The sequence below is a fragment of the Penaeus vannamei genome, chromosome 30 (genome assembly GCF_042767895.1).
Source record: "Penaeus vannamei isolate JL-2024 chromosome 30, ASM4276789v1, whole genome shotgun sequence".
Taxonomy (NCBI): Eukaryota; Metazoa; Arthropoda; class Malacostraca; order Decapoda; family Penaeidae; genus Penaeus; species Penaeus vannamei.
In genome coordinates this window covers 8,490,026-8,508,148 of record NC_091578.1, presented here as the reverse complement: position 1 = coordinate 8,508,148, position 18,123 = coordinate 8,490,026, and positions in this window count along the sequence as shown.

Here is an 18,123-nt window from a genome sequence, read left to right as displayed (position 1 = left end):
GGGCCACTGCCCAGTAAACTATGATACCCTGGGGGGCTGACTGGCCGATAGACCCCCCTCCCCCCTCCCCTGCACGCCCGAGCCCTCAGGTCGCCCTCGGCCGCCCGAGCCCGCGCCGACGACCAATCAAAACCGCCCGGACGGAGATCCCCGCGTTCCGATTGGGCGGCGCGGGAGGCGGCGCGCGGAGCCCGGCGGTCCCGGGATATGTGGCATCCCGTTTACACTCGGCCATCCGCACGTCAGGAGTTTAATATGAAGTCCGAGTTATTACCCGGTTCTGCTTGTGGCCAGAAACAATAAAAATATTTACTTGATGGGGGACGCGGAGGAGAGCGACGCCGCCGACGGATGGACGTAATAAAGTTGTGTTTCGGGGACGCGACGCCGAAGGAGGCCCGAGGCGCTGTCTGAGGGGCGCGGGTTCCTGGAGCGCCGCCTCGCCTCCTCGCGCCCCTGGGGGAAGGGACGCGCTAATGCACACGCACACGCGCGCAAACATACAGGCAAATACATGCAAGTAAATATACACGCTCATAGATGTGAAAATATATATACATACACATACAACGATACACACGCACACATATAATGATAGAGAAGATATCAGTTATCACAGCATTGACTGAATGGTTTATCTTTATGATAAGAACAATAATATTGATAATGATGATAATAATAATGATAACGATAATAACAAGATAATGATAATGATAATAATAATAATAATAATAATAATAATAATAGTAATAATAACAATAATGCTAGTAGTAATGATAATAATAATGATAAGGATAACAATGATAATGGTAATAATATTAACAATAATAGTGATTTTGATGATAATAATAATAATGATGATAAGGATAATAGTAATGATGATAATGATCATAATAATAATGACAATAATAATAGTGATAACAATAACAATAATAATGATAGTAACATTGTTATTACTCTTTTTATAATCGATATTATCATTATTATTACTCTAATCTTTTCCTTATTATTAATATCATTATAGTGATGATGATGATAATCATAAATAACAACAATAACAATAATGAAAATGATGATAATGATAATAATAACAATAATGATAATAACAATAATAATAATAATCATTAACAATAACGGAATGATAATGATAATGATAATAATGTTAATGATAATGATAGTAGTAATAATGATAACAATAACTGAGATGATGATAACAATAGCGATGGTAGATATAATGATAATAATGATACCTATAATTACCCTCATCATAGTTATCATTTTCATCATCACTACCAGTTCCATCACCGTCATTGTCAGTACCATCACCATCATCACCCTCAAAGTTATCATCATCATCATCACCATCATTGTTATTATCAGCCTCATTGTCATCAGCATCACTATCACCATTATCATCACCATTATTGCCATCATCATCATCATCACCATTGTCAACATCATCACTATCACCATCATCATCATCATCAATGCCATCATTATCTCACCATAATCATCACCATCATCACCTTCACCCTATTTCTATCTCCCTTTTTGCACTCTGTCATCCTCTTCATCATCATCAAGTTTATTTCTTTTTTATGATATATCCTCCCTTTCTCCCCTCTCCCCCTCCTTCCCTCCCCCTCTCTCCCTCTCCCTATTTCATCTCTTTCTCTTCTTCTTCCCTCCGTCCCTCCTCCTTCTCCTTTATGTTTGTTCTTCTCTCCTCCTCCATTCCTTTTTACCTCTCTCTTTCTCTCTCTCTCTCTCTATCTCTCTCTCTCTCTCTCTCTCTCTCTCTCTCTCTCTCTCTCCTCTCTCTCTCTCTCTCTCTCTCTCTCTCACTCTCTCTCTCTCTCTCTCTCTCTCTCTCTCTCTCTCTCCTCTCTCTCTCTCTCTCTCTCTCTCTCTCTCTCTCTCTCTCTCTCTCTCTCTCTCTTCTCTCTCTCTCTCTCTCTCTCTCTCTCTCTCTCTCTCTCTCTCTCTCTCTCTCTCTCTCTCTCTCTCTCTCTCTCTCTCTCTCTCTCTCTCTCTCTCTCTCTCTCTCTCTCTCTCTCTCTCTCTCTCTCTCTCTCTCTCTCTCTCTCTCTCTCTCTCTCTCTCTCTCTCTCTCATTCTCTCCTTCTTACTCCCTCTTTCCCCCTCTCACACTATCTCCCCTTCACCCCCCCCTCTCCGCCCCTCCTCTTCCGTGGCCCCTGAGGTGTAGTTATGTTCAGCACACTATAACGTTTGAATAACAACTACAAACCCTCTTACGTTCATGTTCTCTTTCGTTCTTTCTCGTTTCCTCTCGTTCCCTCATGTTCTCTTTCGTTTTCTCTTGTTTCCTCTTATTCTCTTTCGTTTTTTCTCGTTTTCTCTCGTTCTCTCTCACCCTCTCGTTTCCTCTCGTTCTCTCTCACTCTCTCGTTTTCTCTCGTTCTCTCATGTTCTCTTTCGTTTTTCTCGTTTCTTCTCGTTCCCTCTCGGTCTTTCTCCCTCTCTCTCGTTTTCTCTCGTTCTCTTATGTTCTCTCTCGTTCTTTCTCGTTTCCTATCGTTCCCTCTCATTCCCTCTCACTCTCCCTTTTTCTCGTTCTTTTATGTTCTCTCTCATTTTCTCTCCTTCCCTCGTGTTCTTTTTCGTTCACTCTCGTTCTTTCTCACTCTCTCTCGTTCTCTCTCGTTCTTTCTCGTTCTCTCTTATTCTCTCTCAGCCTCTCTCGTTTTCTCAAGTTTTCCTCTCTCTCTCTTCGAACTCCAGTTTCCCTGTTTTCTTTTTCCGGTGTCTCTTCCTTTTCTTTCGGTTTATCCACTTGTTATCTTCCCTTCTTCCTCTTTTCTCACCCTCTTCTCTTCTCTCCTTTACCTCTCCTTTTCCTTCCCCTCTTCCCTTTCCCCTTCCATCTTGTCCTTTATCTCCTTTCCTTCCCTTCTCCTCACACGTTCTTCTCCCCCCCTCCATCCTCCACAGATACCCCCCTCCCTCCACCCTACCCCCCCTACCCCCCTCCCTCACTCCTTACACACTAGCTTAACTAAACTCTATTCAATAATTTGTTGAAATTCCGTTGTCACTTTGTTTGTTTGTTTGTTTGTTTTGTCACGTATAACGGGTAAGAGTATAAATGAAAATTAATATCTTCACAATACAAGAGATGTATTTCACCGGTTTCGAATACATTTTCGTCGGAAATACATGTAATTATGACGAAGATGTATTCGGAATCGGTCAAATACATCTCTTGTGTTGAAGAAATTCATTCTCATTCATACCTTTTCTTACATTTGGCAACATGAATACGGTTCGTTATTCTGTGTTGTTGTTTTAAAAATTATTCTATTATTGTTGGTATTTTGATCATTATTAGTACTTTACTTCGATTATCAGTACCATAATGATTATCATTGTTATTATTATTTCCTTGTTATCTTCATCTTCATTATTAATGACATCATTACTATTTATTTCATAATTATAGTTATTGAAATCATTATCATCATCACCATTGTTAATATAATTATCATTAGTGTTATCATTATCATTATCATCTTCATCATTACTAACAATAACAGTATTATCAATATCATCATATAATCATCAACAGCATATTCCTCCTCATCACCATAATTATCATCAACACCACCATCATCATCATCACCATCATCACCATCATCATCACCATCATCTATTATCACTGTCACCATCATCGTTATCATCATTTCCACACTAAAACACCGACAAAAAAAATAACATTCCTATTCCCGATACAGAATTAACTTTTAAAATATATCCCGCAAAATAATTCGTTGAAAATAAAAGCTTAAAATTATCCGACGGTGAAAATGACCTTATTTGGAATTTCCGTCATATTTCCGCGGTCCATGAGGCGTGGACGACAAATGCTCAGATATTAACCGTTTGTTTGTTTACTTATAGAATCGAGTTGATACGATTTTATTATTATTATTTTTTTTTTATGGAGGTTGAATATCCTGGAAAAAGCAAAGTAAAAAAAGATGAATGGTGTGTAATATATATATATATATATATATATATATATATATATATATATATATATATATATATATTTATATATATATACATATATATATATATATATATATATATATATATATATATATATATATATATATATATACATATATATACTAACAATAATAATTTCTTTCGTAAACGTTTTTCTCGCTTTCCGATTAAGTATCATCCTTAATAAAGAAATCACTTAATTTACTTTATGTCTACACTATAACAAATTTAAAGGGAAAAGGAGAGAAAAAAACCAAGATAAACCAAAAAAAAGGTGGAAGACAGGAAAAAATAGGGTGGAAGAGGGAGGAGAAGGAGGAAGAGGAAGGGGAGAGAGAGAGAGAGAGAGAGAAGAGAGAAGAGAAGAAAGAGAAGGAGAGAGAAGGGGAGAGAGAGAGAAAGGAAGAAGAGAGAGAGAGAAGAGAGAAGAGAAGAAAGAGAGAGAGAAGAGGGAGGGGGGAAAAAGAAACGGGACAAACACAGAGACAATCAGAAAAAAAGACAGAAAGCGAATGAAAGAGAATGAAAGAAGAAAAGGGAAAAATAGATAAACTGAAAGAAACAGAAAAAGAGATAAAACAAAAGCAAAAGAGACAGAGAAGGAAAGAAAGAGGAGAAAGCAAACGAAAGAGAGAGAGAGAGAGAGAGAGAGAGAGAGAGAGAGAGAGAGAGAGAGAGAGAGAGAGAGAGAGAGAGAGAGAGAGAGAGAGAGAGAGAGAGAGCGAGAGAGAGAGAGAGAGAGAGAGAGAGAGAGAGAGAGAGAGAGAGAGAGAGAGAGAGAGAGAGAGAGAGAGAGACGAGAGAGAGAGAGAGAGGGAGAGAGAGAGAGAGAGAGAGAGAGAGAGAGAGAGAGAGAGAGAGAGAGAGAGAGAGAGAGAGAGAGAGAGAGAGAGAGAGAGAGAGACAAAACAGAGACACACACAGAGAGAGAGAGAGAGAGAGAGAGAGAGAGAGAGAGAGAGAGAGAGAGAGAGAGAGAGAGAGAGAGAGAGAGAGAGAGAGAGAGAGAGAGAGACAGATAGAGAGAGAGAGAGAGAGAGAGAGAGAGAGAGAGAGAGAGAGAGAGAGAGAGAGAGAGAGAGAGAGAGAGAGAGAGAGAGAGAGAGAGAGAAAGAGAGAAAAAGAGAGACAAACAGAGACACAGAGAGAGAGAGAGAGAGAGCTTTCGGCAGTCGCGTGCCGGGGGGTCGTAGCCGAGAGGATCCGAGAGCCAATGACTGTGAGGTCGTCATTATTACGTTAAAAGCATCATCGCCCGACATAATCTGTAGCGCCGACTGAGCGATGGCCGACGCACGCAAGCCCCGCCGCCGCCACCATCAACGCTCGCTTCTAATGATTTAAACGCCGCTAATCGCCTCTTTTTAATGTACGTTATTTCATTAAAAAAGAGGGGAGGAAGGAAGGAAGGAGGAGGAGGGGGGAAAGAACGGAGATCGGATGAAGATAAGGGTAATAATGGTCGAAAAGTCGAGGGCTGAGGCAGCGGCGGATCGAACGTGGCGGCGACTTCGTGTTTTCCGCCAAAGACGAAAGGATAATGAAAAGGGACAAACTCTTCTGGGAAATGTCGTCCCGATCTGGCAACGCCGCGGGCCCCGAACCCCTCGTACACTCATAATTTCATCTCGCGACACCGTCAGCCTTTTACCAAAATTAAAATGAAGGAAGGTGTTGCTGTAAAATTTATATGGCTCGGCTCGTAGAAAAATCTTATACTCGGGGTCCCTCTCCTCCGCCTCGGCCACGCAAGGCACTTTTTTTTTCTCTCTCTCTCTCTCTTTCTTTCTTCTTTCTTTCTTTCTCCTTCGTTCTTTCCTTTCCGTCTGTCTGACTGACTTCTTTTTTATCTGTTATATTTTTCTTTATATATTTATTTCTCCTTCGTTCTTTCCTTTCTGTCTGTCTGACTCCTATTCTATATCATTTTCCTATTAATTCTTCTTTTTCTCCTTCTCTTTCCTTTCTTCTCCCTATTCTTCTCTTTCTGCATCTTTTTTCCTATCGCAGTCTTCTTATTCTTCGTTTTTCCTCTTCCTATTCTCATTCTCACGTTTTTTTATTCGAAAACAATACCTATAATATTTAAATCAAATCTATATTTATAGGACCGAAGATGAATTGAAAGGAAAGACGAAGGAAATTACTCAGAGGAAGGACAGGAACCAGGAATAAGATAAACGATGAGAGAGAGAGAGAGAGAGAGAGAGAGAGAGAGAGAGAGAGAGAGAGAGAGAGAGAGAGAGAGAGAGAGAGAGAGAGAGAGAGAGGGAAAAGAAGAAAAAGAGAGAAAGAGGTAGAAAGAGAGAGCGAGAGAGGGAGAAAGAGCGAGAGAGAGGGAGGGAGTGGAGAGAGGCAGACAGGTGGACAGACAGACAGACAGACACAAAAACAGATCCAATAATTAAATTTAAAAAAAAAACGAAAACCAACATACATTTAAACAACAACAATAACAAAAAATCAAAATACAAACCCCAAATAAAAAAAAAATAAGAATACGAAAAATAGAAAGAAGAAGAAGCAGAAAAACGCCGATAAAAAAGGGAAGAGAAGCAGCGCCCTCCACGCCCGCATATGATCACCTTCCGGGCGGCATGAAAACACTCAAAATATTTTATGGCTGGTTCAATCTCGCTGACTTTCACACACACCAGCGAAATATCGAGGGGACTCATATTAGAACAGGCATGTAAGGGGGGGAGGAGAGGGGAGGAGGGGGTAGGAGGAGGGGATGGGGGAAGGGAGGAGGAGGGGGAAGGGGAGAGGATGGGTAGGAGGGGGAGAGAGGTTGGGGGATAGAGGGAGGAAGGAGGAGGGTTTGGAAAGGGAGGAAGGGGGGAGGAGGGAGAGGAAGGAGGTGGGAAGGGGGAGGAGAGGAGGAGGGAGGAGAAGGAGGGCGGAGGGGATGACGGGGGGTAGGGGATGTTGGGGGTTGAGGAGGAAGGGAGGAGGAGGATGGTGGGCTTGAGGGGGCAGGGGGATGGAGGAGGGAAGAGAAGGGAGATTGAGAGGCTAGACGGAGGGGGGAGGAGGATGGGAGAGGAAGATGGAAGGGGAAGAGGAGAATTGAGTGGGAAAAGAAGAAGTAAGGACAGAAGGAGAGGAGTATGGAGGAGAGGATGAAGAGGAGGAGGAGGATGGGAGAAGAGATAGAGAGGAAGGATGGGGAGGAGGAGGAGAGGAGGGAGGGAAGGGGGCTGGAAGAAGGGAAGATGGAAGGGGAAGGAAGGTGAAGTGGAGGAGGAGTGATGTATGGTGGGATGGGAATGGGAGGAGAAGGATGGAAGGGAAAAGGAACGGGAGGAGAAGGAGAAGGAAGATGATAGGGAAAAGGAAAAGGAGGAAGGGCAGGATGATGAAAAGTGGAAGAAGCAGAGGATAAATGTAGGATTGAGAAGAAGATAAAGAGAAGGTGAAGAAATTAGGGAAGAGGGAGAAGAGGAAGAGGATGAAAAAAAAAAGACTTTGGAGTGTAGTGGGGGGAGGGAAAGTAAGAAAGAGGATAGAGGAGAATGAAGGAAGAGGGAGAGAAAAGAGGAGGATAGAGAAGAATGGAGGAAGAGGGAGAGAAAACATAAAGATGGAGGTATAAAGGATGCTGGAGAAACAAAGAAAAAGGAAATGGTAGAGAAAAGGAGTATTTAAAAAGAAAAGGAAGAGGGATAGGTTAAGAGAAAAATAAGAGAGGAAAAGGAGAAAGAAAAAGCAAAAGAGTTAGAAAAGAAGGAACGCAGCACAAGAAAGGAGAAGGAGAAAGCGAATAAGAAAAGAGAGATATGAAAAAAAAAACATGAATAGAGGATAAAAGAGAGATAGAGAGAAGGGGGAAAAGGGGAATATACGTTAGATGGAAGCTAAAGAAAGAAAAAAACAAAAGATGAGTGAAAAAAAAGGGAAAAAAAGAAGAAAGCGATAGGAAGAAGTAATAAGAAAACTACGTAAATGGACGATAAAGAAGAAACAAAACAACGCTAATGAAAGTGGAGAAAGCAAATTCGCCAACATAGAACATAAAGAAAGAAACAAGAAAGGAGAAGAAGAAAACTCAGATAAAAGATAATAAGGAAATGGATGAAGCTACATTTATAGGACAGAGGATAAAGAGATTTGAGAATAAAAAGAAGAAGAGGAGCTAAGATTGGGAGAGAGAGGTTGAGGAAGAAAGATAGAGGAATAGGTATGTAGCAAGAGAAAGAGATGAGAGAGAGAGAGGGAGGGAGGGAAGATAAAAAAGAGAAAGAGAAAAGGAGATGGAGGGAGATGCAGAAAGAGAGGAAGAGATAGATAGATAGATAGATAGATAGAGAGAGAGAGAGAGAGAGAGAGAGAGAGAGAGAGAGAGAGAGAGAGAGAGAAAGAAAAGAATAGCAATAATACCAATCATAATAATGATAAATGATACCTATATAAGTAATAATGATAATAATAACAAACGACAATAACCACAACAATACCAACAACAAACAGCTAAACAAACAAACACATAAACAAACAAACAAAAACAAATTTCTAAAAAAAAAAAGTAAAACAGAAAACCTAACCGAAAAATATGAAAACCTCGAAAGAGATGTAAAAATAATTTTGCACGCCCGGCAACCCCGCCTAACTTACACTTCCCGCGGGCGTAGTGGTCGTCGCAGAACTAAACGGGGATAAAAGTTCATTTGATATTTGTTCTTTAAAAGGGGAGATATAAATGATGAATACATTAGAATATTTGTATAATGTTTAGAGAAAGTAGAAAGAGGAAGGTTTGGAATTGTGAGAAATTCTGTTTTTTTTTTTTGTTGTTGTTGTTGTTCTTTACTTATCGATGTCACCATTATAACTGTTATTATAATCATTGTTATTATCATTGTTATCAGCATTGTCATTACCATTAATAATATAGAAGGAATATTTTTACTTGAAGTGGTAATAGCAGTAGTAGCAACAACAATAGTAGTAATAGTAATACTAGTAGTAGTAGTACTAGTAGCAAAAGAAGGAATAATAGTAGTAGTAGTATAAGTACTGGTACGTGGTAATAACAGTAATAGTAACAGTAATGTTAAAATAATAATCATAGTATCAACAGTAGCAGCAGAAGTAGCAGCATCTGCATTAGTAGTAGTAGTAGTAATAGCAGAAGTAGTTGTAGTTTTCAATAATAATAGTAGGAGTAGCAATAGCAATAGTAGCAGAAGATGTAGTAGACGTAGGCGTAGTAGCATGAGCAGTTATAGTAGTAATAAGGGCAGACGTAGTAGTAGTAGGAATAATAGTTGCAGTAGAAATAGCAGTAGTAGCACCGTTATCCTTATCATAATGATAACAATGTGATAATAGTAATAATTATGATAACGATAATAACTAATGATATTAAGAATGGCAATGATGATAGAAATAATAAAATATCATTATCATTATTGTTATCATCTGTGATATTAACACACACAGAAAAATATGAAAGTAACTAGAAGCACTCACAAAGCGCATACCTCCGCCAAGGCAATAGGGTCACTGACGCAAGAAAAACATTCACACTTGAAGAATTAAATTAAAATCACCTTCTTTCTCAAGTACGCAGGTGACGTCCGTAAACATAACATCGGAGGCGAGGCATTGAGAGTAATGATAACAAAATAAATAAATAAATAAAAAAAATCCTGGATCCGAATAACCCTCAAAATCTAATGTAATCTAAGTTGGGTTAAGACAAACCTCTGCTGAAAGTTTCATTAAAAAAATCTATTCGTAATTTTTTTTAGTTATCTTGCTGACCAACGAGCAAGCAAACAAATAACCAACGCTATTAAATAACATAATATCCTTGGCGGAGGTAATAAGGATAATGATAATAATAGTAATGATAATGATGGTAATGATAATAATAGTAATGATAATGATGATAACAACAGTAACAAAAAGGATAATACTAATAACACGAATAATAGACAAACAAATACAGAGAGACAGACAGACAGACATAAAAATCAATCGAGTAAAACATGAACAATAAACATAAAGAAGGAGAGTCAGAAAGACAGGCGGAGACGGAACGAACACCGGAATGAATAAGAAATGGAAAGAAAGGAAGATAAAGAAGGGAAGAGTGGACAAAATAAAGAATTCAGAAAGAAAGAGAACAAAGCGACAAAAAGAGAACCAAAGATAAAAAGATAAAGGAAAGGAAAGAGCAAAAAAGAAAGAAAAAGGAATAAAAAACACGAACCAGCGAGGCCGCGGATGTCAGCAGTCCGGCCTTATAAGTTGTGATTGATGCTTTGTATCTCATCGGAACTTATTACGCCTTCGTGTCGCTATCTCCTTCGTCTTTCCCCGAGATGATGGTAGGTCCCTCGTCTGTTAGTGATTGTTTGTTTGTTGGTATGCTTGTGTGTGCTCGTTGGTATGTTTGGTTGAATTGTTGTGTTTGTTGGTATGCTTGATTGGGCTGGTGTGTTTGTCTTTGTTTGTATTCTTGTTTGGGTTAGTGTGTTTGTATTTTTGTTGGTATGTTTGTGCTTGCTGGTATGATTGGTTAGGTTGGTATGTCTGTGACTTTGTTGGTATGTTTGCTTGGCTTGGTGTCTTTGTGCTTGCTGGTATGAATGGTTGGGTTAGTGTGATTGTCTTTGTTGGTATTCTTGTTCGGCTTGGTGTGTTTGCATCTTTGTTGGTATGCTTGTTTGTGATCGTTGGTATGTTTGGCTGGCTTGGTGTGTTTGCTGGTATGCTTGTTTGTCTTGGTATCTTTGTGACTTGGTATGTTTGTGACTGTTGGTATGCTTGACTGGCTTTGTGTGATTGTATCTTCGGTGTGCTTGGTTTGCTCTTGTTTGTAGGCTTGTGTCCGTTGCCATACCTGTTTTTGGTTGGTGTTTTTGTTAGTGAATGCATTTTTGTTGGTATGTGTTTGTGTCTTTATTGGTGAGTTTATGTGTTTGTTAGTTTGCCAGATGATGTTTTTGTTTGGGTGTTGGTATATGCTGCAAAGCTCTTCAGGCTGAAGGTGGTGTTATTTGATGCTTCAATCATCAGGCTATAAAAGCTTTCACTTGAATAAGTTTTTGGTAAAGATCACTTATTATTTTTATTTTTACTTGTCAGATTTTTTTATTCATTCTTTATTTTTTTATTATATTTTATTTATTCATTTTTATTTTATTTTATTTATCTATTTTTTCAGATTTGCGTCATTGAGTTAATTGCTATTTGCTACGCCTATTATCGTCTAATTTTACATTTTGTACGTTTATTTTATTACTCGTTTATTTGTTCTAATTAGATGTTAAAGTATTTCTTCCATAGAAAAACATACAAATCCATAAACAAACATACCACATACAAAAAATAAATAAATATAAAGACATAAACTAAGCATCTCCTAAAAAAAAAATAAAATAAAAAAAAAATAAATAAAAAGCATATGAGTTATTAAGGCTCACCAAAAACCTCTTTAGTTGATTAAAATCACTATTGCAACTTCGGTACAAACGCACGCACACTCCATCAGGGGGATGGAAGTGGCAGGTAGGGGTTGATTGAATAATCTCGATATAACAATTCATAAAAATTTTCGAGTATAGGGATGGGGGGAACAAAGGCCGAAGTGATCACTTGTTTTCTCTTCATTTATCTTCCCTCTTCTATATCTAATTTAACATCGGTCTATAATTATCTACCATCTTTTATCTACCTATTTTTTTCACCATCCATCCTCGTTTTTCCTTTCCCTCTTTCTCTCTGTTCTGTTTTTTTCTGCTCTCTCTCCTCCTCCTCCTCCTCTCTCTCTCTCTCCTCCTCCTTCTTCTCTCCTTTTTCTCTCTCTAGCCCCTCCTTCCTCTGCCTTCCTCCACTCCTATTTGTGCTCCTCCTCCCCTCCCTCCCATTTATTCTCTATTTCTTCTTTTTATTCTCCCCTCATTTATTTTACTCTCTCCTCTCTCCTCTCTCTCTCTCTCTCTCTCTCTCTCTCTCTCTCTCTCTCTCTCTCTCTCTCTGCCTCCACTACGCTGATTAAATGCACTCCACAACTCAACATACAAATCTACATACATACGACGTCTATTACTTCTCATTTATTCAAACATATAGAACGGCCAAGTTCCTCCCTCATTTCCCTGCTTCTCTCATTCTCTCGCTTACTCCCCCATTCTCTTGTTTTCCTCTTTCGTTCCCTTGCTTCCTTCCCTCGTTCCTTTTATTTCTTTCATTCGTCTCATTTCTTGGTTTCTTTTCCTCATTTTCTTCATTCCTTTTGCTTCCCTGCCTCATTCTTTCGCTTTCTTCCATTTCCTCGCTTCTCTTCTTCCTTTCCTCTCATACTCCTTTCCTCTCTTCCTTCTTTCACCTTCTTTCCTCGTTCCTTCTTCCTCTCTCCCTCCATTCATCACCCTATTCCCCCAAAACAAAAGCAGAAACAATTACAAAAAATAATAATAATAAAATAAAATCATATTAATGATAATAACATGCGTATATAAAACATATAATATGTTCATAATATCCAAATCTACTTATCACGGACACATAAACAATACTCGCACACTCACACCCACCTGTGACGATATTTATGTAGATGGTTTGTGGGCGGAGCGAAGGCCGGGCGAGGGGCGTGTCTAAATGCCCAGGGACTCGAGAGTGGACCTGTGTTAATTGCATTCTGAAGAGTGGAAACCTGGTAATCACACGGCCTATGTATTCATGAGGGAGGGAAGGAGGGAAGGAAGGGTGGAGAGGAGGGAATTAGAGAGGAGGGGATGGGTTGGGGGGGGAGGGAGGAAGGAAGGGTGGGAGGAGGAAATGAGGGAGAAAGGGGGGAAGGAGGAAGGGTGGAGAGGAGGGAATTATGAGAAAGGGTGGGTTGAGGGGGAATGAGGAAGGAAGGGTGGGAAAGAGGAAATGAGGGAGAAAGGGTGGATTGAGAGGGAAGGAGGAAGGAAGGGTGGAGAGAAGGGAATTAGAGAGGAAGGGTGGGTTAAGGGGGGAAGGAAGGAATGAGGGAGGAAGGGTGGAATGAGGGGGAAGGAGGAAGGAAAGAAGGGTTGGAAAGGAAGAGAGGAGGAGGGGGATGTGGGTGGGTGGAGAGGAGGAAGGAGGGTGGGTGGATGGGAGGAAAGGTAGAAAGATAATCTTGGTGGATAGTTTAGGGGAGAAGGAGGGAGACTAGGAGGATACGAGGAGGGAAGCAGAAGGTAGAGATGATTAGGAATGAGATGAACAGATAGAAAGAGACGGAGAGACAATGTCAGACAGACTTGAATTGACTGATAACTGGAGAGAAAGAGACAGACAGACAGACACAGAGACAGACACACAAACAGACAGACAGAGAGAGAGAGAGAGAGACGGACAGACAGAGACAGACAGACAAACAGAGAGAGAGACAGACAGACAGACACAGAGACAGACAGACAAACAGAGAGAGAGACAGACAGACAGAAAAACAGAGACAGACAGACAGAAAGACAGAAACACAAACACACACAAACAAAACCGAAAAACAAAGCCGAGAAAGACTGCTCTCCGGACGCGCAAGCAAGCAAGCAAGCAAACGCAATTCGCGCGCCGATGATATTAACACCCGCGCGAAATTTGCATAATGTGGTTCGCTTTTTACGGGCGTCGGATCCGAGGAGGGACACGCGAGACATTAATCTGGGCGGTTGTGGGCGTCCGGGCGTGGGCGAGAGGTTCGTACTTTGTGGGCGTGTTTGTGGGGTGGGTGGGTTTATTTGTGGGGGTTGTGTGAGTGTTTGTTTGTGTGTGTGTGTATGTGTGTGTGTGCATGAGTGTGTGTGTGTCTGTGTGTTTGTGTGTGTGTGTCTGTGTGTTTGTGTGTGTGCATTCGCGCGCGTGTGTTTGTGTGTGTGTGTGTGTTTGTATGCAAGCGCAGGGTTTTCTCTTATATATGTGTGTCTGTCTACCTCGTACTCTCTCTCTCTCTCTCTCTCTCTCTCTCTCTCTTTCTCTCTCTCTCTCTTTCTCTCTCTCTCTCTATTTCTCTCTCTCTCTCTCGTTTCCATCACCATCATCATCATCATCGCCATCACACAGATCCATTCAAACGCGATACAATAAATTACAAAACCATTTTCATTCACCTCTTCATAATCTACAAAGTTACATCATAACTGCATATGCATTCTACATAATTCATGGCCAGAGCGCGATGTACATTTGTATTCAACACTAAATTGATATTTGTGCGTATATTACCTTTAAACACTTGTTTGCATATGAGTGCATTAAATCGAAAGAGTGGAATTGAGGGAGGTGGTGGGGTATGGTACGGAGAAGGGGGTAGAGGGGGAAGGGAAGAGGGGAAGGTTGAAGAGAGACAAATAGACAGACAGGCAGTTAAATGGATACACAGAGATAGAGAAACAGAGGAGGAAAAAATGAAATAATAATAATAGTAATATAAGTAAAGAAGCAATCTGATCATTTACAAAACCTATTATAAACACCAAGAAATGAAAAGATAGCGGGAAGGAAGATATAAAATGAAGATAAAGATAACACTGAAGAACGGAAAACGTTCTCTCTCTCTCTTTGTCTCTCTCTCTGTCTCTGTCTCTCTCTCTCTCTCTCTCTCTCTCTCTCTCACTGTCACTCCTTCACTCCCTATTCCTCCCTCTCCTCTCTCTCACTGTCACTCCTTCCCAATTTCGTATTCCTCTCTCTCTCTCCTTTCTCTCTCTCTCTCTCTCTCTCTCTCTCTCTCTCTCTCTCTCTCTCTCTCTCTCTCTGTCTTCTGCCGTCCAAAGGCCTCCCATACATCTCCATATGTTCTCAATCACACAAATAATGCCTGTCTTGCTCCTCCCATTAACCCTTTTCCCGCATCTTCCTCTATTCTCTTCTTCCTCGTCCTCTTTCACCTCTCTGTCTCTCTCTACGTCTTCTTCATCGTCATCGTATTTCTAAGTATCGTCCTTTTTTCTTCTCCTTCTTTTCCTTCTTTTTATTGCCCTCTTTCTCTTTCTTCTTTCTATTGCATTGTTTCTCATTCTCCTTGCTATCGGCCTCTTCCTCCTTCCTATCACCCTCTTCCTCCTCCTTTCTATCACCCTCTTCCTCCTTATCGCCCTCTTTCTCGTCCTCCTCTTTCTCATCATTTTCTTCCTCCTCCTCCTCCTCCTCCTCCTCCTTTTCTTTATCGTAATGATCTTCTTCTTTCTCCTTCTCTCCTCCTTTCCCTATCACTTATTTCTTATCTCCCCATTTCGCTAAGTGTTATCCGTGTCATAACCCTACGAAGATGAATAACACATCACAAGACAGATTGTTTTCCTATATATATTTATTTCCTTTATATATATTTATTTATTTCCTATATGTATTTATTTCCTCTGTTCCTCATTATCTATGCAACGCTAAACAACATCAAAGATCTGTAATAATGAAAACAATGATAATGATAATTATAATTTGTGATTGTGATGATGAAATAGATACATAAACCGCGTTACTCTAAATCTACGAAAGAATGATAATGATGATAAATAAATAACTGCATTTTTTTTAATCTACGAAAAATGATATTGATAAGATAATTCTAATTCTAGGAAAAATGATAATGATAAGATAAATAAATAACTGTATCGCTCTAAATCTACGAAAAATGATGATGATAATAAGGTAAATAATTAAAAAAAAATGCATCCCTCTAAATCTAAGAAAATATATACAAAGAAAACGGTGATCACGTGACACAGAAATGACGAGCGTTGACTCGGAATACATTAGTCTACCCCCCGCGATCCATCAGTCTCGATCAAAAGGGCTTTTCATCAATCTTTATATATATACATATATAAGTACGTCACCGCCCCTCCCTTCCCCCCTTCCCCCTCTTCCTCCTTCGCCCCCAATCCCCGCTTTCCATCCCCTACTCCCTTTGCGCAGTAGGAAAGGAGGGATAAAAAGAGAAAGAGAGAGAGAGAGAAAGATGGGAGGAAGAGGACGAAAGAAGAGAAAGCGATATTGGGATGATGACGTTTTTGAATAACGGATAAACGGGGAGATTATATATAAAAAGATTAGACAAATATGCAAATATATATGCATCTATCTATTTATCTATTCATGCATGTATATGTGTACATAAACGCAGGAAGAGAGAGAGAGGCAGATATAGACAGAAAGAGAGAGACAGAAGAAAACAGAATGACAAAGAGTACAAGAGGAAGAAAGAAAAGCAAAAGCAAAGAAATTGCCAACGAAAATAATAAACAAACAAACAAATAAAACGTACGAATTATTGATGATACGTTTTTCCTTTTTTGTCCATCTCCATCGTCCGTGGAAAAGAGGAATGGGCAGAGGACAAATATTATACCCCCGACACCCCCCCCCCTTTCTTCCTGTTCCCTCTCCCCTCCTCTCCCCTCTTCCCGTCTCTTCCCTCGTCCTCCTTCCCACTCTCCCTTCCTCTCCCTTTTTTTCTCTCTTTCTCCTTTCCACTCCTCCCATCTCTCTCCTCTCCCTTCTCTCTCCTTTCCTTTCTCTCATTTCTCCTTTCCTCTCCCTTCTCCCCCTTCTCCCTCCTCTTCCCTCTCCCTTCGTCACCCATCTCTCCCTGCTCCCATTCTTCCTGTTTTCTTCCTTCTTTCTAGTATTTATTTGTCATTCTCTCTCTTATCTCCTTCACCACGCTTCTTTCCTTCCTTTCTCTCTCATTTCGCTTTTCCCCTCATTTCTTAATGCCTCTCTCTCCACATCCTCTCTTCTCTCCTTCCCCTACCTCTTCTCCCCTTCCCTCACTCCCCCTTTCTTTTCTACTTCCCTTCCTTCCTCCCTCCTCCTCCCCAGCCATCCTCCCCCCCTTTCCCTTTCACCTCCCTCACTCTCCTTCCCCCATCTCTCACTCCCCCACATCTCTTTTCCTTCCCCCTTCTTCCCCTCTCACTCTCCCCTCCTACCACACCCTCCCCTCCTTCCAATCCTTCTAGTCCTTCACTCCCCTCCCCCTCTTCTCCTTCCCTCCCTCTCTCTCCCTCCCCCTTTTTTCCCCCGTTCAGCCCCCTCCTCCCTCCACTCCTCCCCTGTCCTTCCCCTCCTCCCTCCTCTCCTTCCCCCCGTCCTTCCTATCCACATTCCTCCTCCTCTTTCCCTTCCTACCCATCCTCCCCCCTTTTCCCCTCCTCCCCCTCTCCCTCCCCCCGCATCCTTTCCTCCACTCCCTCCTCCTCTTTCCCCTCCTGCCCATCCTCCTCCCCCTTTCCCTCCCTTCTTACCCCTCCTCCCCCTCTCCCTCCCTCCACTCCCTCCCTCCTCTTTTCCCTCCTGCCCATCCTCCCTCCCCCCGTCCTCCCCCTCCTCCCTCGTCCTTCCTATCCACACTCTCCTCCTCCTCTTTCCCTCCTACTCCATCCTCTTCCCCCTTTCCCTCCTCCCCCTCCCCCCTCTGTCCCTCCCCCGGTCGCTGCTCACATCGCAGGGCGAATAAAGACCCAATCGTTCTGAAGTCATCCATTGCTTTATATTATTCTCCTCATTGGCCGGCCTGTCAGATCGCCTCCCGCTCGCCCGGTCGCTCGCTCTCGCTTCCGCCGTTCTTTCGTTTTTCCGGATTTCCGTTTTTCCGTTTTTCCGTTTTTCCGGATTTTCATTTTTCCGTTATTTCGATTTTCCGGTCTTTCGATTTTTCCGTTATTTCGTTTTCATGTTCTTTTGTTTCTCTACTTTTTCGTTTTTTTCCGCTCTTTCGCTTTTTTTCCGTTTTTTTTTTTTTTATTCTTTCGCTTCGTCTCGGTTTCTCGGCTTCTGTTTTCACTTTTTTCAGTCTCGGTTTGTTTGTTTCTTGTTTTCTATTCGCTGGATTTTTTTTTCTTTTTTGTGTTCTTTTCTGTTCGTAATCTCTCTTCTCTTTCTCTCCCATTTTCCCCCCCCCCCCTCTTTCTCTCTCTCTCTCTCTCTCTCTCTCTCTCTCTCTTTCTCTCTCTCTCTCTCTCTCTCTCTCTCTCTCTCTCTCTCTCTCTCTCTCTCATTCTTACTCACCGTCTCTGTCTTCCTCCAACTCTCTCTCCCTCTTCCTTCCTCTCCCACTTCAATCTCCCTCTAACCCTCCTATTCCTTCTCTCTCTACCTCTCCCTCTC